The 19,759-nt window shown below is 48.3% G+C and overlaps 1 protein-coding gene across 3 annotated transcripts in view; it reads right to left on the bottom strand.

Annotated features, from left to right (window-relative positions):
- The window catches only part of PCGF2 (polycomb group ring finger 2), a 59,420-nt gene that overhangs the window by 34,649 nt on the left and 5,012 nt on the right, over positions 1-19,759 (bottom strand). Inside the window, exon 2 of one of the 3 annotated variants that reach the window (XM_081884335.1) lies at positions 9,189-9,422. The gene's annotated coding sequence lies outside the window, so the exon portion shown is untranslated. Of the gene's footprint in view, positions 1-9,188; positions 9,490-19,759 lie in introns of those variants that run through there. The other 2 variants (XM_081884334.1, XM_081884336.1) reach the window with 2 other exon arrangements.

Below are 19,759 nucleotides of genomic sequence, written 5' to 3'. Positions count from 1 at the left end.
AAAACCTCCCAAATTATTGCTTAGGCTTTTGCACAACTCCCAACGGTGCTTTCGCTTAAAGGCTGAAATCCTATATGCATACTTACCTGGAGGCAAAACCCCACTGAACTTAAAGGGGTTTGCTTCTAACTAGAAGCGCATCAGGCTGAGAACCTGCATCTAAAGGAACCTTGAAATTTACAGCCTAATCGCATTTCAGTATCTTGGGGACAATTTGTTGAGAAGGGATCTCAGAAACCTTTTTTTCCCCCCTTTGGAAAGAAAGGAAATCCAAGTAACAAGGCTGTTTTACAACCCGGACCCAGGGGGCGTGGAGAGATTTTAGCTGCAGCGCAAGAGAAAGGAGTTGGATGGGAAGCTGAGCAGAATGGTCTCTTATGAAACTTGTGACTTGCTTTAGCGTTTAGAAAGCCAGACGAGCAACAAACTCAGGCTAAACTATCCTTTTGCGCATAAACCTGAGAACGCATTCCCATCTTATTTTCTGGCAAGATTCTTTTGTTGAATGGGCTGTGGAGCAGCTTAAAATCAATCGACTTTTCTGTCTCTCTCTCTTATCGGTGATCAAAATGGCCTTTTCTTTTTCACTTTTAGCTAGCTAAGAATAAAGCGACCTCAACTCACCAAGCCACCCTTTCATGGACGATGGAGACGGACGCGACCCACTCAAGTTTGCAAACCATCTCACGCCCACTTTCCCAGGCAGGAAGAAAAGTCCCGTCGAAGAGGAGTCAATGGGATTTGCTTCCCAATAAAATGGGCAGAGAGGTCTCGCCTGCTACCCCTGCAAAGGGTGAATCTCAGCAGGATCTCACTCGATCAGCAAAACGGATCCAAACAACGCAATTTTACGCACGCTTACCCGGAAGCATGACCTACTGGCCACCATTGGGCTCCGGAGTACAGAGGTTCTACTGTAATTATGTGCACAGGATATTTATTTAATAAATCGGGCTCCTTTAAATGGTCCCTTGTACACATGTTTGGGTAGATGCACCCCTGCGTCTCCTTGGTTTAGGGGTTACACTGCATGGTGGTAAACCTTAGTTGTGCACCCTGATTTGAGGGAGCGCGTGTTGTTCATTTACTTCAGCTCCCCAAATGCTTTAGAGGGAAGGAATTTTGTCAGGAAGAGAAAGAACTGAAGAAAGCTTCCTTCCACCTGATGTGCTCCTGTCTCCTGCGCAAGTACTGCTGAAAGCGCAGGAGCACCAGCAAGGGAGAGAAATAGGTACAGAATGCCTGAAGAAGAGCTCTGCAGAGCCTGAAAGCTGGCGCGCCTTCTCACAAACCTCGCCTGGGCCGGGACTTCCCTGACAGCTCAGCCAGAGTTATGCACTTTTAAGAAATGCAATCCTGTACAGGCTTAACAAGGTATACGTAACCGATTGAAGTCGCTGCCTTCACTTTTAAATAGACATGCACACAACTGCTCTAGGAATGCCTCGTGTCCCAATGCGAAAAGTATATGCTTGCCTTTATTATTATTATTACATTTATACGCGGCTTTTCTTGCAAGGCGCTTGGTTCTCCCCCTCCCCATTTTACCCGCACAGCAACTTTGTAAATCTGGTTAAACTGAAAGATTGTGGCAGCTCCAGGGTCACGCAGCGAGCTTCATGGGCGAATAGGGGTTGAAACCCGGATCTCCTGGCTCCTAGGCTAGCGCACTAACCTCTCCACCACACTGGCTTCCCCGCACCTCCAGGTAGGGGCTTTTGCTGCAGATTTGTCACCCCCAAAGGAAGCCTGCAAAGCAACTCCTATTGAACTCAGTGGGGCTTACTTCTGAGCAAGCCTGCTTAGGTTTCCGCTTAACGACCCATTCAACAGACTTGGGTTTTCTTCCGATTTACAGAAGATCGAGCTCTCTCCTTTGAAATCAAAGGGACTTTTCAACGTGAAATATCGCCGGGCAGCCCCGTTCACCTATTTTGCATTACATTATTTAGCTCCTGAAACAGGCAAACGGCTCAAGATTAGAAACCAAGACCAAAATCCTACACAGGCAAAAAATAAAAAATGAAAAATGAAATCGCTGCGTGTGTCGGGAAAAACCAATACATTTTTGGAAACAGGCCACCATCGCAGATTTTATGCTCCCCAGAGGACAAGAGCAATGGAGGTGCCGGTCTTACCAGTGGTCAATTTTCGTTTAAAAAACGGCTTCCCTCCTCACCCCCCTTCCGCCCCAAAGAGTGCTCAAGCTTCCCCAAAATTGGATCGTCCGTCTTGGGTCCAATCCTAATCCTTGATGCGCTGCGATCAAGGAAGATCTGGTTACACGGGCCCTGAAAGGAAAGGCCTTCTGCACGTGCTCAGACGCACTCTCTACTAAAACCACTCCCTATGAAAACGAAGCTCAGCGCTTCGAGAAAATATCCAGCGGTGGCGCCAGACAAAATAGTGGGTCCTGGGGATCGGGGGGGGGCGCAAAGATGGGCAGAGGGAGTTTCTCTAGGCCCCTTCGAGCTACTGATGTTCCCATTCTACATCTCTTTTGGGAGAAGGCAGTCCTATTCATGATGGCGGCCTTTACATACAAATAAACCATGCTTCATATTTTAAATTTCAATTTAATGTTGGGGTCACTCAAAACCTGGATCTCTCCTAACTGGAGTGGTCCAGGGGGGGCGTCCTTGCAACCCCTTGCCTTCCTCCCCCCCTCCAATGAATCGAAAACTCATCTGATAAAGGAACTACTTTAAGATTTATCATTGCACCGCTAGGGACTAGAAATCTCTGCCCCCACAGCGTCAGATGTTGGACCCCCAGCTCTCAGCATCCCCACCCAAGCGCGGCCAATGGGCAAGGATGATGGTTGCAGTCCATTGTCATCTTGTAACATTGCAGAAGCTGAACAGATCTGGGTCCGGTCAGCTCCACAGCCAAGCTATACATTCAACGAATACTGTACATTTGCAGAATTTGGCAGCTGAAGACGGATCGCGCCTTCCTGCAATTGTTAAAGGAGCAAGACCCTTCAAAGGGGCTCCATTTGGGCATTTATTTATTTGCTTAAAAAAGGACAGGATCGGTCGGAAAACGCTGCCAGACAGCGCGCAGCTGTGGATCCCGAAGCACAGGAGCCGACTTCAACCCCCACAATGAAATATCTGAGGGGGCCCGGCTCCCACAAAGTTGATGGGCATCCCCCTTCAAATGGTGTGTGTGCATTGCATCATGTGGTCGAGTGTGCGGTGCGGGGCTTACCTGGGCGCCCACAATATTTTATTCAAATTGGCACCCCCGCTCCGAAGCACGTCCGGCTGAGTTTAAAGAAAGTGGGGTTTTGCTCTGAAAGGCAACCTTCAGATAAAATAAATAGCAAGGGTTTCTCCCGGGGGAATGGGCGGGAGGCAGCCTCCTTCTCTGAGCCTGCAAACTTTGGAAAGCCTGTTTTGCTGGATGCAACCAACCAGGAAGTGAGAAAACCGAGGGATCTTCAGAACAACAGCGCAGCGCTTGAGGCGCAGATCCTACGAAGGGCTACCTATTTCAAAGTGGGGGGCAGCAATGGGACTTCCCCGCATGTAAGTGTGCAAGAGACTGCAACCAGCCCTGGCTGCAATCCGGGTTGTCGCGCTCCCATCCTATGCAAAGAGTGCCTGAACGCATTCCGGCTTACCTCTGAGTAGAGAGGCATAGGATTGCGCTGCGCAACAACGGCTCCAAGATGTCCTACCCCTTGCACCGAATTGCATCCTAAATACATTGGCCTCTTCCCCAGTATAAAGGTTAGCATTCACATTTCTTTAATCCTTCTTTTATTTTAAAATTTCCCCCGGGGCTCCGACTTCCCCGAAGCCCGGAAACTCTTCTCCCTAATCCCAGTCAAGGTTACTACTATTTTTGCGCCAACCTGGTGCCTCTTCCAGGTGGTTTGGAATACAGTTCCCATCATCGGGGCCGGATCTGGAGGGGCAAGCTAAGGAACTATGCCGAGCTTAGATTCAGATCTGTAAATTTAGGGCAACGCCTCCTGTCTCTCTCTCCCGCAGCCCCCAAACTCCAAGGCAAGCCTCCAGAAATTTGAGGATCACCATCTTGCACACCAAGCCGTTTGCGAAATATATAATACTTAGATCCCTAAATAAACGAGAAAACAAACGGGTGGAGCGAAAGGATCTTTCAGATGGTTTATTTAATGCCTCCTGGTCACTTGCCTAGTTGTTGCTGGTTTGTTTTTTAAAAAATTGGCCAGGGTTTCAGACATTTTCCTCTAAGATGTATGCGGACAGCGATTACTCAATAGTTAACGGGCACTCTGCATGTGCTCAGAGCCACTCTTCATTGCTCCATATGCTCAGGGTCCCGAGAAGGGCCCTTTGAAACAAGTTCCGAGGTTTCCCGGAGAGTGCATGTAATATTTCGCCAGGCAAGTGTGGCAAACACTCCACGCCCCCCCCAATGTTTCTTTAGCATCTAGTAATCCAGTCTAGAACCCGTCCATTCCAGAGTCTACTGATTTCTGCACGACGCAGCCCCTATCCTTGTACACCAATCTATTTCTCGAGATCTTCTTATTGATTTCTGCGCTGGGAAGAGGCCGGCTTTCTGTGCACCACACAGAAATTCAAGGACAGTCCCTTCATTTTATTAGCTTCTAGAATTCGGCGAAGGAAACAGATCCGGGTGTTCGTTACATCTCCAGATCCACTGCTAAGCTTGCGCTCTCCAGTCAAGCCCTCCGGGTTTTCTGGAGCACTGGGATTTGTTGTCCAAGCTGAAGGCCAATTGACAACCTAGAACAGAATACCTATCCGCAAAACCCATGTCCTGAATCAAAGCTATTGGGATATTCCCTGTTGCTGCTTTAGCCACGAACATGTACACCAGACTGCGCAGCCCCAGCCACTCGCGTTTCTTCGCATGCCATCACTCCATCGAAAAGCGGAGTATAAATCTTCAAAACAAAAATAAGGAATACGCTCCCACTGAAGTCAATGGGGTGTTTTAAAAAGCCTAACTTTGGCTACATCTTTGAAACACCTCCAAAAAAATCCCAAGTCAAAGTGGAATAATGTTTTCAAAGGATGGGGTGGGATTTGAGACTATAAAAAATTGCAATCCGGAAAGAGATTTACTTGGGAGTTACGCCTGTATTGGGCCTTGACCTCCGGGGAGCAGGGCAAATACCTGCGTCGGATGCTTCCTTTCTGAAGGCAAGAGAGAGAGACCCTAAAATCCTAGCCTTTCTGCAGCGGGGACGCGCGCCACCCCAGCTCTCAGAAGCGATCTCCCTCCAGCCCAAGGGGATTCCCTGCAGCTCTCGATCCCACGTGGGTTCAAAAGGCAACTCGCTCCCCAAAGCAGACACAACAAACCGCCAGCAAGACGCAACAAAAACCCCAAGCAAGACTCAACAAACCGCCAGCGAGACACAACAAACCCCCCACCCACCCACCCCACTGCCAGCAAGACTGGGTCTCGGCGCCGATTTAAATACACGCCAGTCCAAAGAGCAGGAAAAGAGCCAAGCCAAAATCAGCTCCGACCCTCGCCTCTCTCCTGCGCAAGGGGGTGGCTGCTTTCAGCGCGATCCTGGCCAGTTTCCTCATGAGTAAATCTCCCTGTGCGCAGTGCGACTTACTCCCAGGTCAATGGGTAGAGGAAGGAGGGGAGCCCTGGGCTGGCATCCTTTATGTCACTCTGGCCTGGGAGTAAGCCCATTTGTACTTACTTCTGCGTAATGCTGTGCATAGGATTGCGCTGCCACGGGCGCTCCAGCAAGCACCACTTGGAATAAGAGCGCGCGATCCTGCGGGAAACGCTCTTGCGCGGCCCAAGGCCAGGGCAGGAAGGCGCTTAGGATTCACCCGGCCTCTGCGCAGGGAAAACGGCGAGCTTTTCGCCATCAGCCGACGGTGCGCGATCTTAAGCGTAGGCAGAAGATGCGCGCATTGTCCCGTCCCCACCACCATTCAAACACCTTCATAAGGCAACTTGAGAAGACCTCTGCTGGATCCGACCAAAGAAGACCCACCATTGAGCCCAGCCGAACCAGATGCCTCTTGAGAAGCGCAGAAAGCGAAGCGGGAGCGCCAGGTACCCTGGGCTACCCAAACCCTACCACTGGGCAACCTCTGGGAGCTGAGATGCGCAGGGAGGGGACGCTTGGAGGGTGAAACCCACCGGCAGAGAGACGAAACAGCTCCGCTTCCAGGACAGCGCTTTGAACTGATCGTTCACTCCATCCTTCTCATAGAATTGCAGCTTTGGGAGGGACCCCCCCCCCGGTCATCTAGTCCAACCCCCTTTCAATGCAGGAATTCTCTTTTCAACGACAAAGCCCAGTCTATAACCTAAGATCTGGACTTGACGCTCCATCCTCGTCGCGCTAACACAACGGCAAAACAGAGAAAAACGCACAAGCTTTGCTCCGCCTAAACGCAAGAACACCAGCCTTTCTCTCTCTGCTTGGGTGGCCTACACTGCAAGGTTAGCGTTAAGAAGGACGGGCAGGCGTCAGGAGACATTGAGAGAATGACCTTGTCCCAGAACAGAGGAAAGGGAGATAATAAAAGAGGAACAAAACAGCCTCTCCTCCTATTCCCCTTGCCACCACTTTCGTGAAGGACTTTCAAGCCATCTGAAGGTGGGGAATTATTAATTAATATTTTAAAGCCAATAATTCCCGACATTTAAAGGTAGAAAAATGAAACAAGGCACGAGGAAGGTTGAAAGACTTTAGACTCTGGAGGCAGAAGCATCTCTGTTTTTAAAAAGGTCCAACCAATAAATTAAGCATTTTTAACAGACAATGAGCAGTGCTGAACTTTATCTGGATCTTAGCCCTATCTCGAGTTCTCTAGAAACTTATCTTGGAATTCCAGAGGGGAATGTTCTATATAAAAGCTTGGAGCAGAAACCTGTCCATGAAACCTCCAGCAAAATAGACAAATGGAAATCCAACCCTTAATTTTCCCCGGACATTTCTGGAAGCAGGATGAGCCCCTCTCCTTCCTTGCATCCTAGAACCTCCCGTTTTTTAAATCCCCGTTCCGGATTCCCAGAATTTAAGAGGCAAATACTTGGAAGGAAGGTCACTTCTTCCGTCTAAAGGCCCACATTGAAAAGGGTGTCTTTTCCACTCTGGAGTAAAATATAGAGGTGGCGGAAATCCTTTCCTCCTTGCATTCTAGAAGCTAATACGGAATGCAAAGTCCAGAAAGGTACTTTCTCCCTGCACTCTAGAAAATACCAACACCGTGTCTGCTTTTATTATACTCTAGAGAAGACAATGAGACGCCTTCCTTCCTCGAATTCTGGAGCTACATACCAGAAGCTGCTTTGAAGGGGCTTACAAAGAAGAAATCAGAATTTTGGGGGGAAATACGATTTTGATCCGGTGACCAAGGAGAGGTTCCTCCCCCCATCCTTAGTGGGGCAGAAATGAATGAACCATCGCAAACTGAGAGTAGGAGAAGGTACTTTTCTGAAAGTCCACCCTCATGTCTGTTCTGACATTGCATCCTATTTTTGCAAGGGCGTCAAGAGCAACTGGCTAATTAAATTACCACCAGGTGTCTTTTAAAAAAGAAAATTAAGGCAGTAATGGGGGGTTGATGGGGGAAGTTTAGGGTGTTGTTCTAAACACACGTAGCGCCCCATTAAACCCTGTAGTGTTCCTAGCAGGAATCCATAGGATTCTGCTCTTATTTATGTAGCAACACAGTGAAAAATATGTAGTTATATGGCTTTTCCACTACAGCTGTACTCTCATTCATATTTTACACACACACCAAAAATTTTTTAAAAAAATTCCACCTACTTCCCTTATTTCGTCCACTCCCCAAACATCGCGACAGCCAACAATAATAATAATAATAATAATAATAATAATAATAATAATAATAATAATAATAATATCAGCAAATGTTGCTTCGGCATCTCCAGCCTCAAACTGCCCCAAGCCCGATCAGCTTTCCCAACCCCCTCCCCGCATTTGGAAACAACTATGTTGTCGAACCTCACCCCCCCCCCCACACACACACCGCAAAAACACCACAACCATATTCCCATGTGATTTGGGGGAATGACAGAAACGCACACCCCTTTTCTGGCTCTAGAGTTCCCCAGATCAGACTTTTAAACCCCTTCTGGTCTGAGACCAAAGGAAGCACCATCACCGTCCTCACCTTGCTGGTTGAAACACAAGGCAGAAGAAATATGTCCCTTTCCCACTACCATTTATAAACACACACACACACACACCAGACCAACAACGCTCTCCACAACATCCTGCGCGCCATGTTGTGGTTCTTGCCCCCCCCTTTAAATGATACATATATTTATTTTTACAATATAAATCCCAGTTTTCTCTCCAAATCACCCGGGCCTGCTGCTGCTGCAGCTGCGCGCCCGAAGGAGCCATCGCGTGCGCCTTTCTCTTTGGGGCTCCCTGGATCGCCTGACATTTGGATCTCTCGAGAGATCCAAAGGAGTGGATCTCTCGAGCTCCACACCAGAGGAGAGTCTTTTTTCCACCGCGGCCTGCAAGATGCTGGCTGTCAAAACCTCGATCGCCGTTTGCGCGCACACCCAAACACACACAAAAAACCATACCCAGACGCACAAGCGAAGCGGTAAAGGCCTCTCCGGGGAAGCCGGAGCTGGTGGCTGCAGCAGCCGAGGAGAGGCAGCCCTGGGCGGGGGAAGGGAGCCACGCTGGCCGCCGGCTTCCTGAGTTGCGATGGGGGGGACGCAGACGCGCAAACACACACTCACACACAAGGGAAAGGGGGTCCCGGGGGGCGGAGCTGAGCTTTCCAAAGGGGGAACCCCGAGGAGACCTTTTGGAGAGCCTCCGGAGGTACCCCCCTTTCGCGATTTGGGGAAGGGGAAAAGCGACCCGCGGCCACAACAACAACAACAACAAAGGCGGGCTCCTCAGAGCCGGAGAGGGCTGGCAAAATTTCGAGAGAGAGAGAGAGAGAGAGAGAGAGAAAGAGAGAGAGAAAAGATCGGCCATCTTGAAAGCCAGGCAGGGTGAGGAGGGGGGAAAAAAGAGAAGGAAAAGAGGAGAGGGAAAGAGAGAGAGAGAAGGAGTGACAAAGGGAAAGGAGGGAAAAGGCGCCAGGGGAAAGCAAGCGGGGGAGTTCCCGGGAGCAAATAATGCTATTTTTTTAAAAAAGGGACACACACACACACATAGATTTCGGAGGGGGAAAGTATAGCAGCCCTACCTGATCCCCGGATCCTTTCTAGAGGGGCGCACGGAGGCAGCGAAAGACCGGATGGGGAGAGAGAAAAGAGAGAGAGGAGAAGCAAAGGGGGGAGGAACCGACGCCGCCCCCCCTTTTCGCCCCACTTACACTGATCAGACTGGAATGTTTAAATATATACATATAAATATATACAGTATAGTTAAATCTCTCTCTCTCTCCAGAGGCAGAGAGATTCTCTGGCCAGCCGTATCTCTCTCCTCTCCTCTCTCTCTCTCTCTCTCTCTCTCTCTCTTTCTGCCGGGCTACAGAAAGAGGGAGGGAGGGAGGAATCTACAAAATGGCCCTTCCCCCTCCTCCTCTTCCTCCCCCTCCTCCCCCCCACCTCTTTTCCTCCGGACAAAAAGCCCCGCCCCCTTTTGGGAGCCTCACGTGATTTCGTTCCTTCAGGGGTGTTTGCAAAAGAGCGAAGTCCCTGGAAATAAATAAATGAGGAGGAGGAGGAGGTGGAGAGACTCGGGATCTGGGGATGGGGGGGGAGGAAAATGTGCGGGTTTCCCTTCCGCCTCTGTCTCCAGACAGACAGACTTCGCATCCAGACAATACAAAAACAACCTTGCCACCCGTTCAAAAGCAAAAAGGAAAGCACCCAAAAAAAAACCGCGACGATCGAAATACTGTAAAGCCACGATTTGGAAGAGAAAAGCCTGCGATCGCGCGGGGAACAAAAGCGACGGCTTGGGGGACCGTTTGACACAAACACACACACAAGACACACACACCCAGAAACACACACACGGTCGGCCCGGAGTCTTTTTTTGCTGGGAGGAAAGACGCGCAGGAGGGAAAGTGGAAAAGACAACCGGTGCAGGCGAAAGGACAGGCGCGCGCACACCCTCCCCCCAAAAAAAGTTTAATTAAAAAAAAAACCCCTGGTGTTTAATCTCTGGAATATACAAAAGGACCATACTGCAGTTCTCCGATTTCCTGCTCTTCCACGAGCTACGGGGGGAGATGCGTAAATCTGTGATCCTTCCAAGAAGAAGGCGTGCACTGGTTGGAGGCTTGCGGAATTGTCACGTGTATAAAAGAATTCGAATTCTAAACAGGAGTCGGCTTCAAATCCACGACGCAGATGTAGCCCTTAAAATTCAGAACTTGGGAAAGGGAGAGAGAGAGAGAGAGAGAGAGAGAGAGAGAGAGAGAGAGAGAGAGAGAGAGAGAGAGAATATGGACAATCTGAAAACGAGTATTATATTTCTTCTCCCAGGTGTAAGTATTTGTGTGTGTGTATGTGTTACTTTATAACCGTGACTTGCACCAGGCACTTTCTTTCGGACACCAAGGAAGGGCTCACGTCCTCCCTTCCCCATAGAATAAAGAGTTCGCTAAAAGTTTGCAATCTGTATAACGAATCCCAAAGAACCAATTAAAGACGCGTGCAAAAAGATAATGGAAAAGGAGCTTTGTTGTTGTTTTTTTAAAAAGATTACAGCTTTTTGTTTCTGTTTTACAGCGAGGAATGACCCACTTTTTTACAAAGAGCGTGTGAATTAAAACGCAGGGCGTCAAAACGTAAGATTAAAACAAAAAGAACTAAAGCAGAGCGTGCATTGCAACCAGTAAACTTTAACTACCAACCGTTTCGTGACTAAACAAGACAAACTGGACTCCATATAGAAGCTGCCTGCTTCCCCCGCGTGTTTTCAAGCACGAGAACACGCTTCTCTTGGAGACGTCGCCCATGCCCAAGGTGGGATTTGCACCAAGGAACTATTTTTGGGGAGGGGTGAGCCGATGGGGTGTCGATTATTTCTAAAATACTTTAACTGTTTCTATGGAGGGAGATTCGAAGCCCTGATTTGCTTCGCAATGTTAGATCTTTCTGAGATGTCCTTTTTCTGGTTCCCCCAGTGAGGAGTGGGACTTTGCTGGAGAAGTGCGAGTTCTTCAGTGGCGCCACCGGTTTAAAGTCACAGAATCGTAGAATGGGAAGGGAACCCTCGAGTCAGCTAGTCCACCCCCCCCCCTGCAATGCAGGGATCTCAGCTAATATAGCCATGACAGATGACCTACAAGGTCCATTCCGGAGAGGTAGCAGTGGGCATAATCTGCAGCAATGTCATCCACGAGTTTTCTCCCACCAGTTATAGACCAAGCGATTTTTTTGTGGCACCCGTGTTCACGAAAGCTTAAGCTCTCTGCCTGGGGACAGGGGCATAAAAAGTGAAGGTGGCCGCTCCAGACTGCCTACAAAAGCCACTTCCTCGCGGCCAGCGCGCAGCTCTTAAGCGCTAGTAACTAAAAAGCCCGATCGCATATATCCCAGCTTTCTTGCAAGCACGTTTATGTGCGGACAGACGATGAGAATCTCTAGGAATCGCGATGGCGTGGTGGCCGTCACGTGTGAACCCTCTAGGTCGCTCTCGTGTCTATGCTGCCATCAGAACCAGGAGGAGAGAGTGGTTACTGCGGAACGAGTTAATCCTGGTTCAGGCAGGCTTGTAAATCGGTACGGGGGCACAGGAACCGGCAGGGAAGGAAGATGACACGCGATAAATTTATTGATCCGGATTTTTAGCAAGCGGTGAACCACGGATTAAGCGGCGCGTTCCAGCTTCCCATCCACACAGGTGAGGATCCGAAGCCACAAGGTCGTCGCCAACGTCGCCGGATCATTTGGAGAGCCTAAACTCGTGGCAGTCCAGACTGACACCAACGCGCGCCTAATCCGGATCCAGCGTCGAATTAACGAATCGCCGCGTCAACTTGACCTCGCGTCCTCGCGGAGCATTTTTGGGGATGGCGACGGAAGGAAGGAGGAGGTGTTTGCGAGGAGGTGCGATGGCCCATCGGGCAGGTGCCAGGGGCTGCAGCAACAGTGGGGGGAAATAAGGTGGTGAAATGATTGGGAGGAGGCAATACTGTAGAAGCGAAGTCTTTGGAGGGGAAGAATATGCGAAGCGCCTGGATTTAATGCAAGCACCGGAGTCCAGTAGCAAGACAGGGGTGAGACACTAGTTTGCAGTTGGGGTGGGGATCTCTGGTACAGACTGCATCCCTCTGGTACAGTCTGCAGAACCACATCTATTTGCCTGTTGAGGATCCGGAGGAGATGGGGACCAGTCCTTTTCCACGGTATTGGAGAGACAATGGAGCGCGCCTCCGAGAGAGAAGTTGTTGCAATTTGTATTAGCAGCATCTCCTTGGGGTGACAAACCTAGACAGCATCTTAAAAAGTAGAGACATCACCTTGCCAACCTGATTCTTGGAAGAAAGTGCTGAAACCGGTGGGTCCGACTTCCTTTGGCTGTGGTTTGGTGGCACTTACTCTAGAGTAGGCGTCTTGCTTGTGGTGGCCTTGCGGGGGCGCTGATCTCCCGGTCTGGCACCCACAAGCCCTTTGCATTTTACACCCATCTCAGTCTCTAGGACTGAAAGCGGTGAGAAGCCTCAAATAGGGGCACCGGGGGATGTTGCTAAATTTAAAAGGGCAAATGATGCAGAGGAGCGTGGGAGCGTGGCACTAGGAGCAGTTGCGCACCTGAATGCCATTAAAATTGTGCTGAGTAGAATGGGTGGGAGGAAATGATTTCGGAAGTCAACATCTGGGTGCACCTCACCGCACAGCGCTTTCACAGCGAAGAATGCTGTGTAACTTGGAAGCTTGCTCGCTTGCTCGCTTGCGCGGCACAAGGCTATTGGGAAGTAAGTTACTTTGAACTGGCTTACTCCCAAGAGAGCGGAGCACAAAAGTGCAGCCCAACGCAGTCTCCTGTCTTTATACACACACACGACCCAGTATATGTCAATGGAAACCACAAATGAGGTGTGGATCTCGACAAGCGTTCAACCAGCTAAAACATCCTGCATACTTCAGACTAACCTTCTTCTCACTTACGTGTTTGTCTATACTGTGTGAATAAGCTGAGCTCTTGTCTCACACAAAGACAACTCAGAGGTTTATTGATAGGAATAGGAAGACAAAGGAAAAATAGGAGAATGTATGTCTCTAGATGCATCTTAAAAAGCAGAGACACCCCCTTGCCGACAAAGGTCAGTATAGTTCAAGCTATGGTTTTCCCAGTAGTGATGTATGGAAGTGAGAGCTGAACCATAAAGAAGGCTGGTCGACGAAGAACTGATGCTTTTAATTATGGTGCTGGAGGAGACTCTTGAAAGTCCCATGGACTGCAAGAAGATCAAACCTCTCCATTCTGAAGGAAATCAGCCCTGAGTGCTCACTGGAAGGACAGATCCTGAAGCTGAGGCTCCAATACTTTGGCCACCTCAGGAGAAGAGAAGACTCCCTGGAAAAGACCCTGATGTTGGGAAAGATGGAGGGCACAAGGAGAAGGGGACGGCAGAGGACGAGATGGTTGGACAGTGTTCTCGAAGCTACGAACATGAGTTTGACCAAACTGCGGGAGGCAGTGGAAGACAGGAGGGCCTGGCGTGCTCTGGTCCATGGGGTCACGAAGAGTCGGACATGACTAAACGACTAAACAACAAATGTCTCTAGATGCAACTTCTTAAGCTTTTGTATCAGCAGCAACCCATCTCCCACAGAAGACCAGCTGATCTCCTCCCTCGTCTCTTTTAGATACAAATTCAGCTTCGCTCCGTAAAAGTTGGTGTGGACGTTCCTTGAGGGTTTTGCTAACGACCACACGCAAATGGGGACGCAGATTTAGGATGGGAACCATTTTAACAAAGCGACGCGTGCCTTCGGGGTTGTTGTTTTTTAAGACTGAGGGAGGAAATGCGTGATCATGACAATCACATCCTTGGCTAGCGATAATTCTCTCTTGGCTACAGACGCGCAGTTCTTTGAAGAGGAGTAATGTTTTGGATACCATTCCCACGACCCTCAAGATTCGGGGAAGGGAAGACTCGTGTAAGACGTTCTGATTGAGAACGGCCATAAAACCGAATTTCCTCTCGGAGGGAAAAGCGACAAGGAGAATTGGCACACCTTGAAGATTTATTATACCATGAACTTTCGTGGACCACAGTATAACCATATGCATTAAGGTTTTTTTTCCCCTGAGGCACAGAATGCACGTTGGTCGGGGTGGGGTCTGTGAGAGACCAAAAAATAAAAAATGTGGAAAGTGCAGAGAGAGTGAGAATTACCTACTGAGCAGTGGGGATTCGCAAAACAGCTGTTGATACCACAGGCATTCTGGCATTGGTAAGTCAACTAGCACACCCTTTGGCGCGATTCAGTCCATCAGCGGTGGCGCAAAACCTCAAATATGACTACTTGAAGGTCAATTACTGGGTATTATGGGAAAAGAGAGCCTTCTGCTCTTCTGAGGGCTGGATTCCACCCATCTCATCCACCCTATAATCCTTATTGAGTCAATTATTTTATCAAACTTTGAGTAGACTTTTTTATTTTCTGGGAAAAGATGCATTGGAGAAACTTCTGGCTGGCCAGATGTGCATGGAAGCAGGGCTGCCAGCCAGACTTTTGAAAAGGTCTCTGCCCCGTGTCTTCCCCTCAGCCCCATATTTCAAATAATATACACCCACGGGCGGTATCTCAACTCTCCTCGCTCCTTTCAGAAGCCCTTTTCAGACTTCATTCCCCAAAGGAACCTGGCCGATTCACGCGTTCAGCAGAATCACGCGTACCACTTTCACTTACTGGTGAGAGGTTTCGCATTAAAAAATAAAAAGCTTGCCTACAAAACCAGCTCCTGGAACAGAGAAAAATATTGCATGCTAAGGAGAAGGGGATCACCCCACCTTTCTCTGTGAGAGTGGTTTTTTTCTGGGGAGGGGGTGTCCTATGATGGCAGACGGACCCTTAAAACAGGCGATTTCTCTCCACACCGGCAGCACGAAGTGGTAGAATCCAGTTGTTGTTGTTGTTGTTGTTGTTGTTTAGTCATGTCCGACTCTTCGTGACCCCCTGGACCAGAGCATGCCAGGCACTCCTGTCTTCTACTGTCTCCCGCAGCTTGGTCAAACTCATGCTGGTAGCTTCAAGAACACTGTCCAACCATCTCGTCCTCTGTTGTCCCCTTCTCCTTGTGCCCTCCATCTTTCCCAACATCAGGGTCTTTTCCAGGGAGTCTTCTCATGAGGTGGCCAAAGTATTGGAGCCTCAGCTTCAGGATCTGTCCTTCCAGTGAGCACTCAGGGCTGATTTCCATAAGAATGGAGAGGTTTGATCTTCTTGCAGTCCATGGGACTCTCAAGCGTCTCCTCCAGCACCATAATTCAAAAGCATCCATTCTTCGGCGATCAGCCTTCTTTATGGTCCAGCTCTCACTTCCCTACATCGCTACTGGGAAAACCATGCCTTGAACTATACGGACCTTTGTTGGCAAGGGGATGTCTCTGCTGGTTCACTGCCTTGCCGTGGCGAATAACTCAGAGAAGCTATGAGCTATGCCATGCAGGGCCACCCAAGATGGACAGGTCATAGTGGAGAGTTTTCACCAAACGCGATCCACCTGGAGCAGGAACCGGCAAGCCACTCCAGTATCCCTGCCAAGAAAACTCCTTGGACAAAGACAACAGGTAGAGTCCTAGCAAAGTTTTAATAACTTCATTTTCTGAAGCTCAGCAATGATTCTCCAGTTTTCTGTCCTCTCGTCCTCGGTCTTGTCAATAACAACCACACACACACACACGCAAGTGCAAAAATAACAGCATTTTAAGAGCTTCTGGGTGAGCTGATCAATGAAAGATCACAGTATTCTCGGTGTGGCTTTGAACGTCAGAATGCACACGATTCTGAAGTTGCAGACTCTCCGTGCAACCACCAAGGGGAGATATTTTTTGACGTTTTGAATATGAGGGAGTGTGACAAAAACATAACTCCTAGGCGATTATGGGGAACGACAGTACCTTGAAAGGCTGGAATTGTAGTTATTATGATACTCTTTTATGTGCAGTAAGAAAACGACAGGAGCAGAACAGTTGAGAATCGATGCAGAAGTTGGAGAGGATCTGAATTAATCTAAGGCAGGCCACACCAGGGTGAAGTTTTCATCTCCTAAATCCGCAATCTTATTTTTAAACTTTATCTTGATCCAGAGGCTCTGTTCCCTGGGGGACAGGCGTCACTTTTTGCCACGCTGCAACGGGAAAAAGCTGCACCCGTTGAATTTCTGCCTGTCGCCTGACAAGTGAAAGCAAAGGGCTGTCTGTATCTGATGTCCACACCACGCAATGGACTCTAACCGATTGAGGTTGTTGATTATACATACAGGTCACCTCCATAGACTGGGCGCATCACTTTATGAATTGTGATCATGGTCGAAATTCTTTGGCTAGACAGGTCGCTTCCGAATAATGGCGTGGAGAAGTGAAGTCGTTTTATCCAGGTCTGTGGCACAGCCCAGAAGGACTCTTCATGGCTCTAATTCTGCACCCTCAACTGGTGCAGAGACTGACAGTTTAGGGACAGCCTCTCCACCGTCTTTGCTCTTCTGCCTGACCAAGAATTCTGTGTAACAAAAAAGCTTGCATACCAACCCGGGTTAGGGAACTACAGTTCCCACGCTACTGGGGGCTGATGGAGATGGCTCTAATTCTGCACCCTCAACTGGTGCAGAGACTGACAGTTTAGGGACAGCCTCTCCACCGTCTTTGCTCTTCTGCCTGACCAAGAATTCTGTGTAACACAAAAGCTTGCATACCAACCCGGGTTAGGGAACTGCAGTTCCCACGCTACTGGGGGCTGATGGAGTCTTAACACCATCCGGAACTCACCGCTACAAATTCCCATAGCCCCCCAACCAAACCAAAACTGACTCCAAGAAAGAAACCACCTACATTTGTCTACCTGGAACAAGAAGTTCAACAGCACAACTGGCAAAGGATATTTAAACAAACAAACATTGGAGGGGGGCTGTCGAAAAGGCACAATGCAATAGTAATAATAATAATTATTATAATATAATATAAATAGCCAGCAACTACACAGGAAAATAACCTAAGTCAACAGATAACTCAGGAACACAGAATGGGAGAGTTGGAAGGAACAACGAAACCCATCTAGTTACCCCTTTAACGCAGGAATTTTTTTTGCCCAGAGTGGGGCTCGAACACACGAACCTGAGATTAAAACTCTCATGCTCTACCGACTGAGCTATCCCAACTTTTTATGTTTTTGAATATTTTTGCTCTGAGAGTGAGCAGACTTTGAGAATCACCCAAGGGTAATAAAGCAACACAGGAAAATCCCCAACAAATGCTAATTTAAACTGTTTAAATTGTTTTCTTTATTATAAAGAAAGGGGGTGTAGGAGGACTCAAATAAAATAACAGGGGAAAACTGAAAAGAAAAGGTTGGGGAACAAAGAGAAATGGAAGAGGATTTTATAAAACAGGCTTTGCACGCTGAGCTTCGCGGGGGAGTTTTTCCTCGCTGCTAACCAAGACCTGGATAGAGACCTGCTATTGCGCCAGTTCTGGGGATGCTGTTCAAAGAGCAGGAAGGAGGCGCGCCCTCTGCTGGCCCACCACGCACATGACGCAACAAGACACGCGTGCAGCAGGATCTTGCGTGGAGAGAGCGCCTTTATCTCTGCAAGAGCGAGGCCAGCGCAGTGCGTGGCGCGTGAACGGCAGCTGTAGAAGAGGAAGCTGATTTTGCAATCTGCAGCAATGCCAGCTCTTGCATGCGATGATTGCTTTAAAAAAGACAGCCATGTACACCTCCCCCCAAAAAAATATTCAGAAAAAGGAGAATAGAATAGAATATGGTATAGCAAATTTTTTGCATGCATTTTCTTTCTGCAGTCTGCCTAGTATCCATTGCACTACCAGCCACAACCTGAAGATTCTGTTGCGCGCTGGCTTTCCTTCCAAACCTTTCCAATCTCACTCCGCCTCCAGCGGTCGAATCCAGAACCGTTGTCTATTTTTATTTTTTTTAACTAGGCTTCGGAGTTAGCAATGCAGGGCAAGCACCTCCCCGCCGTAAGCCGGTCTCTGTGGCGCAATCGGTTAGCGCGTTCGGCTGTTAACCGAAAGGTTGGTGGTTCGAGCCCACCCAGGGACGACGGTGTCTTTTGTTTCTCAACTGGCTTCCCATCGGTTTGCAAAACGAGGGGCGCCCCCATAAACGCAGCTCCCCCCTTGATCCCAGGGCAGGTCCTGCCGCTCCTCTAGGATTCGTGCATTTTTAGTTATTCCTGCTCAATTTGGAATAAAAGGTGGTAGAGGCCAAAAAGAATAACCTGGAACTTTCCATTCTCCAGAGGCAGGTTTTCTTTTTCTTTCTTTTCCCCCCCAATTTTTTTTATTGGTTTTCACAACATTATAAACAAACAAACAAACAAACAAACACATAAGACAAACAAACATAAATCATAGCCTTATTGAAAATTACTTTTATTAACATTGTTAAGTGACTTCCTCGCTTCCCCTTGGTTGAATTTCATTGCATGTCCTTTTAACAGTTTTCCAAATCACAGTTCTTATAAAATTTAACTTGGACATTAACATCCTCAGATCTTCACATTATGAAATTAAACATATTAATTCATCACTTAACATAAATAAAATCCTAAGCCAACTAAGTATCTGCAAGCTGTTTTCAGTTAATTTAACTTAACATATTTAACTAAGTAATCATTAAATTTTATCCATTCCTGATACTCCTCCTTCTGGTCGCGGACTCTTCCGGTAAGGTCGGCTAGCTCTGAAAAAATCCATCATCTTCATCTGCCATTCTTCCAAACCAGATGCAGGTTTTCAGACATTGTAGGTGGGGGTCCTGATAGGGGGGAAATTAGTTTTCTCCCCCCCCCCCATTATTTTTATTAATTTTCCAAATTATTACAAATCAAACCAAATTGCTTTAATTGAATACAATTTCTTAAAATCAGGTTTCCCGCTCCTGTTGCAAACATATGTCAGATTGTTTCTTCCCTTAGCCGCAACATCTCTTATTTAATGACAATGAGTTTCCATTTCTTTTATTCAGAGCCTTGCAAGGTTTTATCCTGCCCCAATTGGCCGTTTCTGGCATTCCTTTTAGCAATCCCTACTTTCCTGAATGCAGCAGGTAGAATCTTCTTCCCTTTACCACACAAGAGGATGGAAGCCTGCAGAATTAATCTGAAAAGTATAACTCGCCAGGGAGGTTTAAATGCTTCCTTTCGTTTAACCGATTTGCAATAATCAAGTAACCTGTCAAAACACAACAAATAAACCCAATCCTAGACAAAGATGTTGTTGTTTCTTTCCTGACTGGGCAGTGGCGTAGCGTGGGTTGTCAGCACCCGGGGCAAGGCAAGTAATTTGTGCCCCCTAACCCGTGGATTTGCGCCCCCTAACCCATGGATTTGCGCCCCCTAACCCTAACCCCCAGATGTTGCGCCCGGTGCGGCCGGCCCCCCCTGCACCCCCCACGCTACGCCACTGTGACTGGGTCCCAGTGTTTTAAAATGCCTCATAGCATCAGAGAGGCAATGATAAGAGGCTTTCCTTGTTGATTTTCTACCCTTCGTTTGAGGGAATGGTGGGCAGACTTCAGGATTGTAGGAACTACTTTGTGTATGCCTTCCATAGTTCTAGTTACAGGTAGGTAGCCGTGTCGGCCTGCCATAGTCGAAACAAAATAG

Source organism: Podarcis melisellensis, assembly GCF_964234715.1.
Source record: "Podarcis melisellensis genome assembly, chromosome: 13".
Lineage (NCBI taxonomy): Eukaryota > Metazoa > Chordata > Lepidosauria > Squamata > Lacertidae > Podarcis > Podarcis melisellensis.
This window is presented reverse-complemented; position numbering and strand designations above follow the sequence as displayed.